The sequence below is a fragment of the Camelus bactrianus genome, chromosome 4, assembly GCF_048773025.1.
Source record: "Camelus bactrianus isolate YW-2024 breed Bactrian camel chromosome 4, ASM4877302v1, whole genome shotgun sequence".
Classification (NCBI taxonomy): domain Eukaryota; kingdom Metazoa; phylum Chordata; class Mammalia; order Artiodactyla; family Camelidae; genus Camelus; species Camelus bactrianus.
In genome coordinates this window covers 90,610,424-90,625,782 of record NC_133542.1, presented here as the reverse complement: position 1 = coordinate 90,625,782, position 15,359 = coordinate 90,610,424, and the positions used below count along the sequence as shown (strand labels likewise).

Sequence of the window (15,359 nt, the reverse complement as noted above, 5' to 3'; positions counted from 1 at the left end):
AATTAATTATCCTTGCTGACAAAAGACTCAGGAGGAAAGCATTTCTGTTAGGAAAAGCATTCAGGATTTTAATTTATACAAACCTTAACAAAATACAGCAAGAAAAGACCTGGAAGACACAAGGGCATATACTGGCACAGATAGTAAGTGCTTAATAACTGCTCTCTGGTGATGTAAAGATGTTCGAAGTCTCCAAGGTATGTGAATGGTAACTATTTCACCCTAGTGGAACTATTTTTCAGATTCTGAGGCATAGAATATTAAAGGTAGAAGATATTAAGACAGCTCATCTCATTAGACTCACACTTTTAAAGAAAACTGAAGCCAAAAAAGTCATGTAGGCAGACAGCATGTGAGAGATAATTGGAACGGGGGACCTCTGCTATGTTTTCAACTCTGCCACATTAAATATCTGGGTCCAGTTGAAGTTGTAATTGGTATTTACTTTAGCATTTTCCTAGTGTTCTCACATTTTCTTCTTTTTCAGAAACTGAAATATTTTATCCAGAACATCAACTACTTTAAGAGCAGAAATTCTGTTTCTGTATTTTATGTATAACTTGACACACACTGATAGAAATTGTATTAATTACAGACAATTTCTAACCATTCAGGAATTGATAGCAGGTAAATTATCCAGGTTTCTTACTTTCTCTTCCTTCTTGTCCTTAAACAATCTCACTTTTATTTGCAATCTCAGTAAGATTAGAAAGGAAAGGAAGAGATGAAACTTTTCTACTTACAAACAAGCAATTTATTTGGAAAAAGATAAGAGAAAAATGACTCATTAAAAAATATATTTCACGATATCTTTCTACCTTCTTCACACTTTTTCCAAATGCCTAATTGGGGGTTAAATATAAATATAAGAATCTTAAAAGAATACTATGTACAATTTTGTTGAAGATCTTCTACCAGCTGTATCTATTGACTCAAATGGAAGGCAAATCTGATATAAAAACAAACATATAGGTATCAACTAATGATAGAAAAATAAAATGACTTACAAAGTGGAACAAGGATTCTCTTATCATAAGATAATTACATAATAACATTTTTGTTCTGGTAACATAAGTAACAAATATCCAGAAAATATTGTTAAAACTGAGAAATAAATGCAATAAATATTTTTGTGATTTCCTTCCATCTATGGGTGTGTTTATGTTGTGAAATAAATGGTAGACATAAATTTCCCCTATTGTTTAAACTTAATGTACTATTATGAGAACTTCCCCATGTTATTTATACGTATATATATTTTGGGTTTTTTTTGCAGGGGGGAGGTAATTAGGCTTTATTTATTTATTTATTTATTTAGTGGAGATACTGGGGATTGAACCCAGGACTTTGTGCATACTAGGCATGCACTCTACCGCTGAGCTGTACCTCTCATATATTTTTTGAAAACATAATTTGTAATGCTGAAAAATAATTCAACAAAAGAATATACCATAATTTAACTATTTCATTATTGTTGTATTTTGGGCTGTGTATCAGGCAGAGGTCTCTAGAGAGAAAGAACCAGAGGATATATATATATATAGTATAAGTATATTAATATATTATTATAATTATATATATATAAATCTGAGAAGGAGAGTGTGGGGAAACAAGTCAACATGATGCCTTCTTGAGAATAAGAAAACAAGAAGTTCCCTTGTGGGGGCCTGGGGAGCGGCACGGAATTTAGGTGTTTCCTGAGGGCAAGCAATGCGGGTCTCTGAGCCATGCATGAGCAGAGAACCGCTCCGGCACATACACAATGCATTTGCCTAAGGGAGTCATTTAAGTTTTTGTGACGTTCGTCGGCCCCTTCACAAAGGGCCCAGATGGAGACATAAAGATGATTAATACTGCTTTGCTACGCTTTGAACACTGGGGGTTGTAGATTACTATCACTGCATTGAATTATTCAAAGTTATTTCCTGCAGCACGATGACAATAAATACGATGCGAACCAGCCGTTCGAGGCTCTTGATCCTTGAGATCTTGAGTCCCCTGGTCGCGTCTTCGACTCTCTGTCTGTGTGTTTCTTATGTTCTGAGGCACCCGTCCAAAAGCAGGAACCCTTGTTGCGCTGGAAGCCACAAGTGGCGCCCAAACAAGGACCTGAACGGAGGAAGATTCACCGGAGTGAAACCGAAACTTGGTAAGTGTCGGAGAGCTCCGAGAGGAGAAAGAGGCCTCAAGAATCCACTGCCGGTAAGGATTGTCTCGGGCAGTTATTCAGAGTAATCATGGGAAACGGACAAAGCTCAGCGCGTTATACACCCTATGTGTGTCTTCTGAGGCAGCTTCTTAAGGCAGGAGGAGCAAAGACCAGTGAAGGTCGTATCCTAGAATTGCTAATGGTTATTGACAAGCATTGTACATAGTTCCCTACTCTCGGTATTTTGGATTTACATACTCGGGAGAGAATGGATGACGAACTGAAGAAGCTGCATACTAAGGGGGTTTCTAGTCCCGTCTCTATCTGGCCTAAGCGGACTCTAATTAAGTCAGTCTTAGAGCCCTTACAAACTCAAGGAAAGTCAAGCAATAGTTCCGATGATGAAGAGCGTGAGCCTGACCCTCCCGGTCCCGAATATGCCATACCAGAAGGAAAGGCGCAACCTCTTGTGGCGATCGCCGAGCCTGGGGAATCGATTTACCCCGCGGCTCCGAGAAGGGAGGAAGAAAATAGTTGGCCTGACCCTCCTCCCCCTTTTCCTATCCCCATGTGTCCTCCAGCTAACGGAGAATCAGGACAAATACAACCTAATTTATATGGCAAAGGAAATAGCCTCTCCTCGGTACAGCAAGGAATACTGCAAGCCAGAAGAGAAGGTGATTTGGATGCATTTAAGATAGCAATTCCTGTGACTGTACGAGAAAGAGTAGCCCCTGGGGTGGATCCTAAAGATCCTCAGGGTGTTTATGAGGCTGTTCAGGAGCCCTTCCCATTTAAAGTTATTGAAGAGCTGAAACAGGCAGTGTAAAATTACGGGGTAAACTCCCCATTCACCTTAGATATTGTTCAAAATGTGGCTGATGGATCTTGCTTCATCCCCGCTGATTGGCAAGCTTTGGCCCATACAGTGTTAGCTCCTGCTGAGTTCCTGCAATTTAAGACCTGGTGGGCTGACCACGCAGAAACCTTGGCTGCTCATAACCAGGCTGGAGGCCTTCCCATTTTTTTCGATCAATTAATGGGTTTAGGCAATTGGGGCCGTGTTGCTGATCAACTTCCTATGGATGATCGGGCAGTAGAACAGGTGAGGGGATGCTGCTTGAGAGCTTGGGAAATAATAGCGGCGAAGGGACGAATATCCACTTCCTTTCAGAAAATCACCCAGGGACCTAAAGAACCTTATACAGAATTTATAGCCCGTTTACAGGAATCAATCAGGAAATAAATCAGTAATATTGAAGCTGTAGACACTTTTTTACAACTTATGGCTTATGAAAATGCAAAGGAGGACTGTAAGTAAGCCATTGGCCCTTATAAAGGTAAAGCCACCTTGAATGATTATATAAAATTATGTCAAAGTGTGGGGACAGAGAATTTTAAGGCCTCTATGATGGCACAGGCTGTGGCGGGATTGAAGCTGGGCCGCTCCTTCCCTGGAAAACGTTTTAACTGTAGTCAAACAGAACATACAAAAAAGGAATGTAGAAAGTCTAAACAGAACAAACCCCCACCCAATAATAAGGTTAAGGGTGATAAGCAGCATGGTCAATGCCCTCACTGTGAGAAAGGCAACCATTTTGGGCGAATCAATGTAGATCTATTTTTCATAAAAATGGGACTATGCTTCAGGGAAACTTCAAAAGGGGCTCGCTCCCAGCCCCACAACAGAAGGGAGCCTTTCCCGCTCAGCCAGCCTAGAACCGAAACTACACCGCAGCGTCGTGGAATTATCCCCAGCCACAGCAGAGAATGCAGCAGTAGACATCCCCTGCCTAAAGTCATTTATTTTGATGCCTGGAGAAGAGCCCACTCTGATAAAAAGGGACATTTATGGCCCTTTGCCCTCGGGTACAGTGGGTTTATTATTGGGAAGATCGAGTCTAACCTCTCAGGGTGTCCGAGTTCATACCGGAGTGATTGACAGTGATTATATGGGTGAAATTAAAATCATGATGTCTTCCGCCAAGCCATGGAAGGCTGAGGCGGGAGATCAGGTTGCTCAGACTTTATTATTACCTTTTTGTCCTTTAGGAAAAAGTGATAAGCTGCAAGGTGATAAAGTTTTCGGCAGCACGGGTGAGGCAGGGGTGTTTTTAACAGAAAAAATTTTGTATTCTTGCCCCGTCTGCACTATAAAAATACAAGATAAAATATTTAAGGGCCTGATAGATACTGGTGCTGACATTTCTATCATTAATTCGCGTCACTGGCCTGCCCGATGGCCTACACAATTGTCAGATATTGACGTGATCGGTCTTGGTAGGGCCCAAGGGCTAAAATGCAGCAGTTTAATTCTTAATTGTAAAGGCCCTGATGGACAATCAGCTAAGATACAACCTTATGTTGCAGAATTACCTATAAATTTATGGGGCAGGGATTTACTTCAACAATGGCAAGCCAAGATATACATCCCTTCTCCTTGTCAGTATAGCACCCAAAGTCAAGCTATGATGGCTCAACATGGGTATCTTCCTGGATTAGGTTTAGGAAAGGAAAATCAAGGTATTACTCAACCACTTGAACCTAAAGCATATGCTAATAGAGCTGAAACTGGTTATCACCCTTTATCTTAAAGGCCACTGTTCTTAAAAGTCACCATGATGTGACAATGAATATATGTATGTTCATGTATAACTGAAAAATTGTGCTCTATAGTGGAATTTGACACATTGTGAAATGACTATAACTCAATAAAAAAATGTAAAAAAAAAAAAAATCACCATGATTTTCCCAGACCAATCCCCCTTGAAATGAAAAATTGATGTCCCTATCTGGGTTGAACAGTGGCCTTTGACAAAAGAAAAGCTAGATGCTGTAAACAGTTTAATACAAGAGCAATTGGAAAAGGGACATATTGAAGAGTCATTTAGCCCTTGAAACTCTACCTTTCCTATTAAAAAGAAATCATGCAAATGGAGACTTCTCATTGATTTGAGGGGAATAAACTCCATGATCCAACCCATGGGACCTTTGCAGCCTGGATTGCTCTCTCCTTCTGAAGGAGGATTAATAAAATGGCCACACTTAGGCTAACAGATTGCTTATTCCTATGTTTGTCCTTAAAACAGTCAACTGACCTGACTGGCCAATTGCTACTCACAGTTCCAGGCCCATTGTTAAAACAAAAGCTATTGATCTTACTGTTTCTACTTTATTCCAGTCACTGAAAGTAATAATCATACTTGGTCTCTGAGTCCTTCTCTAAGGAGGTCACAGGACTGCAACCTTACAAAATAGCCTGAATTACCAAGAAGACCACACCTTGAGTGTTTATGAGACAAAGAGATCTAACTGCTGGCCTCTATAGAACTGGTCACCTGGAGGCATCATGTCGCCATTGTAAGTCTTCTGATGAGAAAATGATTCTGTTGCTTGTTATCAATGCTGTATTGTTTGAGCTATGGCTGTAAAACCACCCCACCCCATCTCCAAGGTGGGTTTACAGCTTTGAAGGCACTAGCCTCCTATGAGTCCCCTTTGCCAGGCAAAACAATAAAATTGCCTCTTTTCTTCTAAGCTCCAAGACCTTATCTCTGAATTATGTGGCTCATCAGGGACGGGGCCGATCTTTTGGCAACAAAATCTTGGTGCCCACGCTGAGGCAACGACTACCCTCTTTTCTAAGAGGGGCTTCAGGTTGCACCCCACTGCCAGGCCAACAAGGCTCAAACGACTGCCACTCCAGGCTGACAGGAGGGACAACAGAATGGAGCCCAGCAGCTGCCAGAGCCTTTTTGCCCTGGGGATCCTTTCATCCCATGCCCTTCCATCCATCAACGGACTGCAATCACCCGAACTATCTCCTTGGAGGAGGAAAAGATGTTTCTGTTTCTTCTGAAATGTCGCATCTGATCTGCAGGCCTAGGGTAAGTTCCCGGTGATGACCGAGGCCCCTTGATCTCACCTTGAGAGTTCTCTAATTAGACTGGCAGGGAACTCTCGTTTGTATCTGAAACAGGTACCCACTTGTAACAGAGATCTCTGGGCTGAGAGGACTTGGAAGCAAAAATATTTGTAGTTTGAAATTTGAATTTGCTTTAGCCTGTCATTTGTAAGTTTGTGCTTCCATTTCCTGATAAAGGCCTGGTATTGCAATCTGAAATTTACATTTGTATTTGTACTTTGTATTTAAAATAAGTTGCTATGGGGAAGGCTGTCTGTTCCATCTAATAGCCCATTGGGTAAGATTTTGAATGACTGGTTTAATTATGGTTATCCACCTATGACTAAGAAAAAGATGGTATTTTACTGTAATACAGCTTGAGTAATGTACACTTTAGCCTGTGGGGAACACTGACCTGAAAATGGGTTGGTAAATTACTAAATCACTCTCCAGTTAGAACTGTATTGCCAGAGAAAAGGTAAATAGGAAGAAATACCATATATACAAGCCCATAATGAGAAAGGTAATAATTGACAGGGCTCATGGCTCTTAGCCATTTTAAAGACCCCAGTAACAATTGCCACCCAAGAGCCTTAGGTACAACTGACAGTGGGGTCTCAACTAGAAGACTTTCTAAATTCTAAACTTCTAACTTCTAAGCTTCTGTCCCAGTACCAATGACTCAACTGCTGTTATGACCTCTGGAATGCAAATTTTGAGAAAGGGAGTAATTTGGAAAAAATAGAAATCTTAAATGTCTTCTATAGAAGTTAGCAAAAATGTTTAGTATCTAGACAGGCAACTTTGATTTATTCCATCTGCCAGAAACTCAATTTGAATCCAACCTCTTGTAACTGATGAGTCTTACACTGTGGTATCTGATTCATAGCTAAAAGTTTAAAATGGGAACTATGATATCTCTATGTTTGTGTGTTTGTACGTACCCATATGTGTGTTGTAGATGTGTGGCATTGCCAAAATTAATTTGTAAAAGAGCTCTATTTAATTGGCTTAAAGAAACTCAAATGCTTATATAAATACTCAGAAATATAAAAGAAACTGGCCAGAACGGAAGTCGGGTTCATATGATCTAAAAAAAATTCAGTACTGAATCAATACCTGATATTTGAAGCTAGCTTAAGCCTATTGGTTTAATTAATATAGACATGTCTCAAAATTCATTAATGTTAAGCATAAAACTTCTATTGTACTTAGGTTTAATATAAGTCCAATAAGACACTGTCATATCTGTTACAAATTTGTCAGCAAAAAAAACAAGTTGGAATAATATTCTTGTAACTAACTAAAATGCAAATGAGAAAGAGCTTTTGGGTAAACTTTTAAGGAATGATTATTTCAGGAATGTTCACTCAAATGATCTCCCCAGATATTTGGTAACTCAAAACTTTAGAGTTTTGCTAAATAAAGTTAAATGATGGAAGTTTATTAAATAGTTAGGTCATTTTCAGATAAAATAAGATATCAAAACATTAATTGTGGAATATTGACTTCCTCTTATAGAGAAACTAAAGATATTTAGAAATAAATACTAACAAATGTTGTTAATGAAAAAAAGAGTCACTTTGTCTTAAAGCTAGTTGCTTCTGAATGAAAAAGAAAACAAGGGACAAAATAATATGGATACAGAAAGTTATGGAAGGCTTGTGAAAGAGGAACCCTGAGAAAAGAGTTTTGTACATGGCTGAGGTTGGCTAAGTTTAAAATAAATTTAGTTGATTAAATAAATCTTAAAAGTAGCTGGTACAAGGTAACTAGATTTGGTTCTCTCTCTCTCTCTGTTATGAGGACAAAGTTTTCTTAAAATGTTAATCTGCTTTTAGTAACAGATTGTAAAGTTTCTTTTACCCCTTAAGTGATCTGTTCTGTATTTACCCTTGAAATATTTTTATTATTAATGAATAAGTACTGTTTCACAGTAACCTATACTTTTATCTGACCAAGTGTTTTGAAACTTTTTAACAAACTTCCCAAACATCAAATTTTAATCAGAATTCTTTTGACCTCCAGCTAAATCTGCGATACTTCAGAGGACCCCTGAAACATCCCAAAGAGAGATTTTAAACTAGTAAGTTTCATTTGGTATGTTAAATAACATAGGAAGCATTGTCAAATGAATAATAAATCTTCCTAGGTTATATTGTATGGAAAATATTATCAATATAGATATTCTAGAAATTACATGGAATCCCTAAAAATCTGGTATGTATAAAATGTTACCAGTCATAATTATGGTTATTGTAACCATGTTTCTTTATCGATTACAGCGTAACTCAGTGTTTAACCATGCTTTTAAGTCTTTTGTCATTTATAGACAGTTACTCTTTTATTCTGATGCTTTTGCGAAATGCTTTCTCCTCAAGGAGATTTACTGGTTTCTGATAAACTTCAAACTATGGCACTGAACTAAACTGGGTAAGAAATTTTAAAAGGCTGATGAAAACTGACTTTATAAAACTGTTAACAAAAAAGAAAGGATTAGTTACGTGGAGCTGAGTAAAGTGATGAATATGGTTATAACTTTTGGTTTTGTCTGAAGTATTAATGGCTTTTAATCTGTGTTCTCCAGATATAAAGAAGCCCTTCTTCTCAAGTTAATTATGACTTATAGCAGTTTGGTAAACTATACCTTTTTAAGCAGAATTAAAACAATTATCTTTTCTCTCTATCTGATCCCTCCAGAGACTGGAAACTTTTAGGTTCCCAGTGGTTTTTTCAGATAAATTAGGAAAATTACCTTCTAACAGGTATAGGAATCTCAAGGTATTTTTGAGGACCTTGAAGAGAAAAGAATTCACCTAAGTCTGTAAGGCAAAATTTCCAGGCCTTAGGAAACCTTATTAAAATTCTAGCCTGAGACTCCTTATTAAAAGTTCCAACACAGCCAATTTAAAAGAGCCTATATGATCAAATAATCAGACTTAATTTGTGGACAAATTAATCTTGATTTAGCTATATTTGATAAAACTGAGGGTAACTTTAGAGAGAAAAAGATTATATTTCAGTGGATATTAAATTCTAGTTTTTTTTTAAAAACTAAATTCTAGTTTTGTTAATTGAGGTCTATATTTACTAAGACTCACTTCCCAGATCATTCCTTGCTGTCTTGATACATTGCTGCAAAGTTTAATTGAATTATTAAAAGGACAGTCTAGGTTTGTTTCTGAAGCTCTGTCATCTATCCCTGGATGAAGATCCAATGCCCCATCACCTGCAACCAGGGGACTATACATACTGGAACAGACATGATTTAAAGAACTATCTTCAGTCTGAATGGAAGGACCCTTTATCAGGTATTCTTAACTAGACCACGCACAGTGAAAGCTAAAAGAAATTGACTTTTGGATTAATTTCCAGTCACAAAGAGCCTCTGCACCGGACTGGCTTATAGAGGACTGCTCACCTTAAAACAATGCTCAAATGGAGAAGAAGCTACCAGACCAGGATGAGAAGAAGATGACATCTGAGGTAAACAGCTGACCCAAGACACCAGACCAGGCCTGTATGCCACTTACTATGATAACTGCTCATATCTTTGCTTATGAACAATGCCTGTGTAACATTTTCCTTAAAGATAAGGACTGGTACAGAACAGACCAAGTCAAATGACCTGAGGATACACTGAGCTGCCCCTAATGAAGTTCTTGGCTTAACTTTTTACTTATGACCTTACTAATACTGCTAACTATATTATTTATATTTTGCCTGTTTCACAAAATTCTTATTTCTTGCATTATCAAATATGTGACTGAGCCTCTGATAAAATAATGTCTAGGCAACTTTAAACAGTAAAATACTTCTGTATGCGACCAATGACTGTAGTAGTAGGACTCTAGATATGGGGCTACCTATGGCTATTAAAGCAGATAATGGACAGGCTTATACTAGTAATCAGCTGAAACAATACTTTGAAAAATGACACATTACTCATACTACTGGACTTCCTTATAACCCCCAGGGTCAAGCTATTGTTAAACGAGCTAATCATTCTTTGAAACAAATGTTACAAAAACAAAAAGGGGGAAATGGTAATATTCATGCTAAATTACATAAAGCCCTATTTACCTTAATTTTTTTAACTGTTCACAGCTATATCTGACACTGCCGCTGAGCTTCATTAGATCCCCCCATCTGAGTCAAAACAGCATTTTCCAGAATGGCCCCTAATTTGGTGGGAAGATCCGTTAACTGGGATATAGTCTCATGGGAAGTTAATAACATGGGGATAAGGGTTTGCATGTGTCTCCCCAGGGCCAGATACAGAACCCATGTGGGTGCCCAGCTGGAGGATTAAGCCCCACGATGGACAGCCAAAAGAAAAGACACCTCTACTGGGAAGTCGAAAGGTCCGTAATGCAGATGGAAGGCTTAAAGATACAAACAACTCAACTGACTGATGCTGCCCACCGTGCTCACATGGGGCCAGATTAAACGTTTGTGTCAAGAAGCAGAAAATCTTCTGGAGGAACAGGAAAAACCGGTTACAGCTCCCAACCTGGTTGCAGCCACTTTCTCCCTAATTACTATTGCAGTATGTAGTCTCCCATGTACCTATGCTAGCAATTATACATACTGGGCATATTCCTAACCCCATATAGTCCTAACCCCTCATTGTTTCGTCCGGTTACCTGGGGTGAGCCTTCCGTGCCCGTCTATGTTAATGATTCTTCATGGATCCCAGGCCGGAGGATCGACGATTACCACTGCATCCCTTGGAAGAAGGGATGCAGTTCAATATAACTATGGGTTTTGAGGACCGTCCCATATGTGTAGGAGTGGCTCTCGAATGCTTAAAATTATCCATGCAAGCTTGGCTGGCTATTAGTCCAAAAAATAGAAACTCCAGCAAGGCTCAGTTACACATGTTTTCTGGGTTAAGTTTTAGATATGAAGAAGTTAATAATACTGATCTAAATCCACCCAAGTGACTTTTGTGTAAAATTAATAGAATTTGGGCTACCGAGAGAGACGTTATCCATTGGGATCATTGCCGAGGGACTAATTATGTGATTTTACTTAATGATTCCTATGGAATTGTAGTGGACTGGTCCCCTAAGGGGTATGCAGTCCAGAGTTGTTCACATATAAATTCCTCTTGTAATCCTCATAAAGGTTTGAAGTGGAGTGTGAATAACTGTAATCATACTTCTATCACCACGCATGCGGAATATCCTATCATCTGGCATGGGGGAAGCATGGTAGCTCCCATCCCGCAGACATTTGGTGGGGCAATCCACAACGAAGTATGGAAAATGGAAAATGGCCTTGAGCCTCCCAGAGTTTAAGATATGGGAGGTTTCGTTATCGATACAATCAAAACTACTCCCTCAATTTTCATACCTCTCCTAATTCAACCCATTATATTCAAACCTGCCTGAGAAATCCACTTGTTTTTCTTATTGGAACATTTTCTTTTAGCCATTCTAATAAGGAACTTTTTGGACAGGGAAAATTGTATACCTGTATGAACACTACCATGTATCATGCTCATCATTCTTATTTTATTTTGAGAAGGCATCTGGGCGCCTGGATTCCTCTTTGCCAGACCAGGCCTTGGGAAAGTTCTCCAGACGTGCATGCTTTACTAACCAGTTTGGAGACGTTACTCAAACGTTCTAAAAGATCCCTTGGATTGTTAATCACGGCAATAATGGGCATTATAGCCATTGCCACCACTGCTGCAGTGGCAGGGATGGCATTGCAACAGACCATTCAAACCACACATTTTGTGCAGGAATGGCATGAAAATGCTAGTTCTGCTTGGAGGAGTCAAACTCACATAGATGAAGAAATCAACTCTCGTTTAATTGACCTCGAGAGCGCTTTGGTTTGTCTAGGGGAGGAAATACAAAATGTTAAACTGCAATTACATTTAAAATGCGATTGGAATATCACCTCCTTTTGTGTAACCCCATATTTATACAATCAAACCGCCACCCCCCTCTGGATACAGTTTTTCGCCACCTTTGGGGCATAAGGATAACCTAACCCTGGATGTAAAACCATTACAGGCCAAAATGACTGGTATGCAACATGCAGCCCAACAGTTGGCTGCCTTCCTCTGAAACTGTGGTAGGCATCGCTCGTGGGCTAGAATCATTGAACCCTGTTAGCTGGATTAAAAATTGGGGAGGAGGGTTATTAGGGGCTATTGTCATGTTGGCTATATGTCTAATACTTCTCTGCTTAGTCTTCAGATGCGTGCAGCAAAACTTCAGCAGACTAATGAAGAACGCTGCTCTCTCTGCGTTCCTCCTGATAGAAAAACAAAAAAGGGGAGATATGGGAAAACAAGTCAACATGATATCTCCTTGAGAACAAGAAAACAAGACGTTCCCTTGTGGGGGCCTGGGATGCAGCACAGAACTAAGGTGTTTCCTGAGGGCAAGCAACGCGGGTCTCAGAACACTGAGCCACGCATGAGCAGAGCACTGCTCCTGCACGTCCACAATCCCGTTTGCCTAAGGGAGTCATTAAAGTTTCTGTGACGTTCGTCAGCCCCTTCACAAAGGGACCAGATGGAGACATAAAGATGATTAATACTGCTTTACTACGCTTTGAACACTGGGGGTCTGTAGATTACTATTACTGTATTGAATTATTCAAAATTATTTCCTGCAGTACGATGACAATACATACAATGCAAACCAGCCGTTCGAGGCTCTTGCTACTTGAGATCTTGAGTCCCCTGGTCCCATCTTTGATTCTCTATCTGTCTGTGTGTTTCTTATGTTCTGCGGCACCCGTCCATAAACAGGAACCCTTGTTGCGCTGGACACAGCAGGAGCGAGAGATATTAGAGATTTATTACAAAGAATTGGCTTATGTGATTGTGGAGGCTGGGAAGTCTGAAATCTGTAAAGCAGGCTGAAAATTCTCAGGCAAGAGTTGGTGTTGCATTCTCAATGCAGGAATTCTTCCTCTTCAGGGAAATCTGTTTTTCTCTTAAGGCCTTTCAATTGACTGAATGAGGTCCACCCACATTATCAAGAGTAAGCCCCTTTACTCAAAGTCAACTGATTATAGAATTAAAAAAATTTTTTCCCCAGATTTATCGAGATATAATTGACAAATAACATTGTAGTAAGCTTAAGATGTACAATGTAATGATTTGATAAACATGTATGTTGCAAAGTGATTATATGAGAGAATAGAAAAAATATATATTGGTCTCTAACTCTAGTTCCTGGCACAGAGCTCCTAAAACCCTTGTAATTTCCTAAGTAATAACAGTACTGTGTTTTAATAGTTGGTCTTTGACTCTGGTTCCTGACAGGATTCCTAAATCCCTTGGAATTTTCTGGGTGATATTGGTGTCTTTCGTTTTAATGAGGTGACTCTTGGTGGGCTCTTGGATAGGGGCTGGTCACCCAAAAAGACCAAAGCATAATTAGAAGTTTGGAATTTTCATTCCCATCTCCTATTCTTCAGAGAGGGGAACGGAGTTAATAACTGATCAGACTTATGTGATGAAGCCTCCATAAAAATCCCAATAGTATGGTGCTTCCAAGCTGGTGAGCACATCCATGTCCTAGGAGGGCAATGCACCCCAACTCCACAGGGACAGGAACTCTTGTGCTTGGAACTCTCCCAGACCCCTTTGATGTATCTCTAAATCTGGCTTTTTATCTGTATTCTTTATCATATCCTTTATTATATAATAAACTTATAAAGGTAAGTGTTCCCCTCAGTTCTGTGAGCTGTTCTAGCAAATAATCAAATCCAAGGGGGTGCAGGTCATGGGAACCCCCAATTTGTATTTAAGTCGGACAGAAGTTGTGAGTAACCTGGGGACCTACTACTTGTGATTGGCATCTGAAGTGGGGAGAATTACAGTCCTCTCCTTGTTTCTGCAACTGGTCATGTGGTCGTAGCTAATAGCTTCTTTCAATACCCATTCCATACTCCCTTTGCTCTCAGCAAGCACCTCAGCTGGTTGTGGTTCTTTGTGGTAGGATGAGCTAAACCTTTATTCCTGGAGAGTCTGGGTCATAAATAATCCTGCCTGAACTGCATTGTTATAGTTTTCCACTGGCTTTAATCATAGGGCGTGGTAATAGTAGAAGACTCCCTAAGAGATTACTTGTAGTCCAGATATAATTTTCCATATCTCCATTGTATAGTAGCAGCCCAATTTTCCTTTGGTAATAAGGATCAATCACTCCAATCGTTATTGTAACTCCCTTCTTTGCCTGTTGATTGGAGGCACGAGGAACTCAAAGTAGCCAGGTGGCAGTCTTAACTTCAGGTCAATGGAATCATCGTTGTGTCTCCTAGTGGAAGCATTCCCCCCTTTGGAACTAAGACTTCTAGACAAGCAGAGCATAAGGTCATGGAGACAGAAGCAAAAATTTTGCTAGTAAACCACTGGGAGTAATAGGGTACCACTCCATCTCTACCTCTTGATTCCTGGACTTGTGTATATTGGTTTAGAGACTATTCAGCCTCCTAGAGGACTCTTTGTACATATCTCTGATTTCATGGGATAAATTTCCAGAAGTAAGAGTACTAAGTCAATAGGTATAAGCGTTTTTAAGCGTCTTGATAGACTATGCTCCGTTGCCCTCTAGGATGTCATGTCAGAGTTCACACCCTTTAGCAACATGAGTATTGTCTATTCAAATACACTGTTATCAATACTGCTACTGCATATTATCATTGTCAGCTCCATTGAATAAACTGTTCTAAGAAGGACTTTCTGTTGAGGAGGGAAGTCAAATATCTTGCAACCACATGCCAGATTTTTAAAAAAATCTGTACATTGATAAAAAAAAAAAAAAAAAGACCGACAAGGAAAACTCAAGCATTGGTTGGAAAATTGCTACAGTTAAGATAAAGAAGTTTCCAAAACTACCTCATCGTCTACTTGACATCAGTCCGTCCATCCTCATTAGAATAGGCAGCACTCAATCTGTTTGCAGGTGACCAATAAAAAACCATCATACAAAAGCTACCTTTGTGATTAGAAAAAGCCATTTATAGGTGAAAAAACTAGTTTATGATGAAATAGGCAGTGCAAGTTCATTTTGCAGAACTGACTGCAATGAAAATAGTGGAACAGCCCAATGAATGAACAGGGCACTGGAATTAGGACAAGAATTCCTGTATCTATCCCCATTTCTATATATCTGCGTAGTTGATTATAGAGTTTATTTTTTAATTTTTTTGGTGGGGTGAAATAATTAGAGATTTTTTAAAATTTATTATTATTTTTGATGGAGGTACTGGGGATTGAACTCAGGGCCTTGTGCATGTTAGGTATGCACTCTACCACTGAGCTATACCCTC

The 15,359-nt window shown here is 39.3% G+C and overlaps 1 long non-coding RNA gene across 11 annotated transcripts; it reads left to right on the top strand.

The window, feature by feature from the left end:
* The first annotated feature begins 1,763 nt into the window (after positions 1-1,763).
* LOC123611968 (uncharacterized) lies at positions 1,764-14,763 on the top strand. Of its 11 annotated transcripts, none has more exons than XR_012506785.1 (5): positions 1,764-2,202; positions 5,331-5,509; positions 5,796-6,036; positions 8,082-9,539; positions 10,323-14,763. It is a non-coding gene; the product is annotated as an uncharacterized LOC123611968 (long non-coding RNA). The 11 variants fall into 11 exon arrangements; XR_012506786.1 differs by having other exon boundaries at positions 1,765-2,202; positions 5,331-6,036; positions 10,323-10,417; positions 12,262-14,763; XR_012506778.1 differs by having other exon boundaries at positions 1,766-2,202; positions 5,688-6,036.
* The last annotated feature ends 596 nt before the right edge of the window (positions 14,764-15,359 follow it).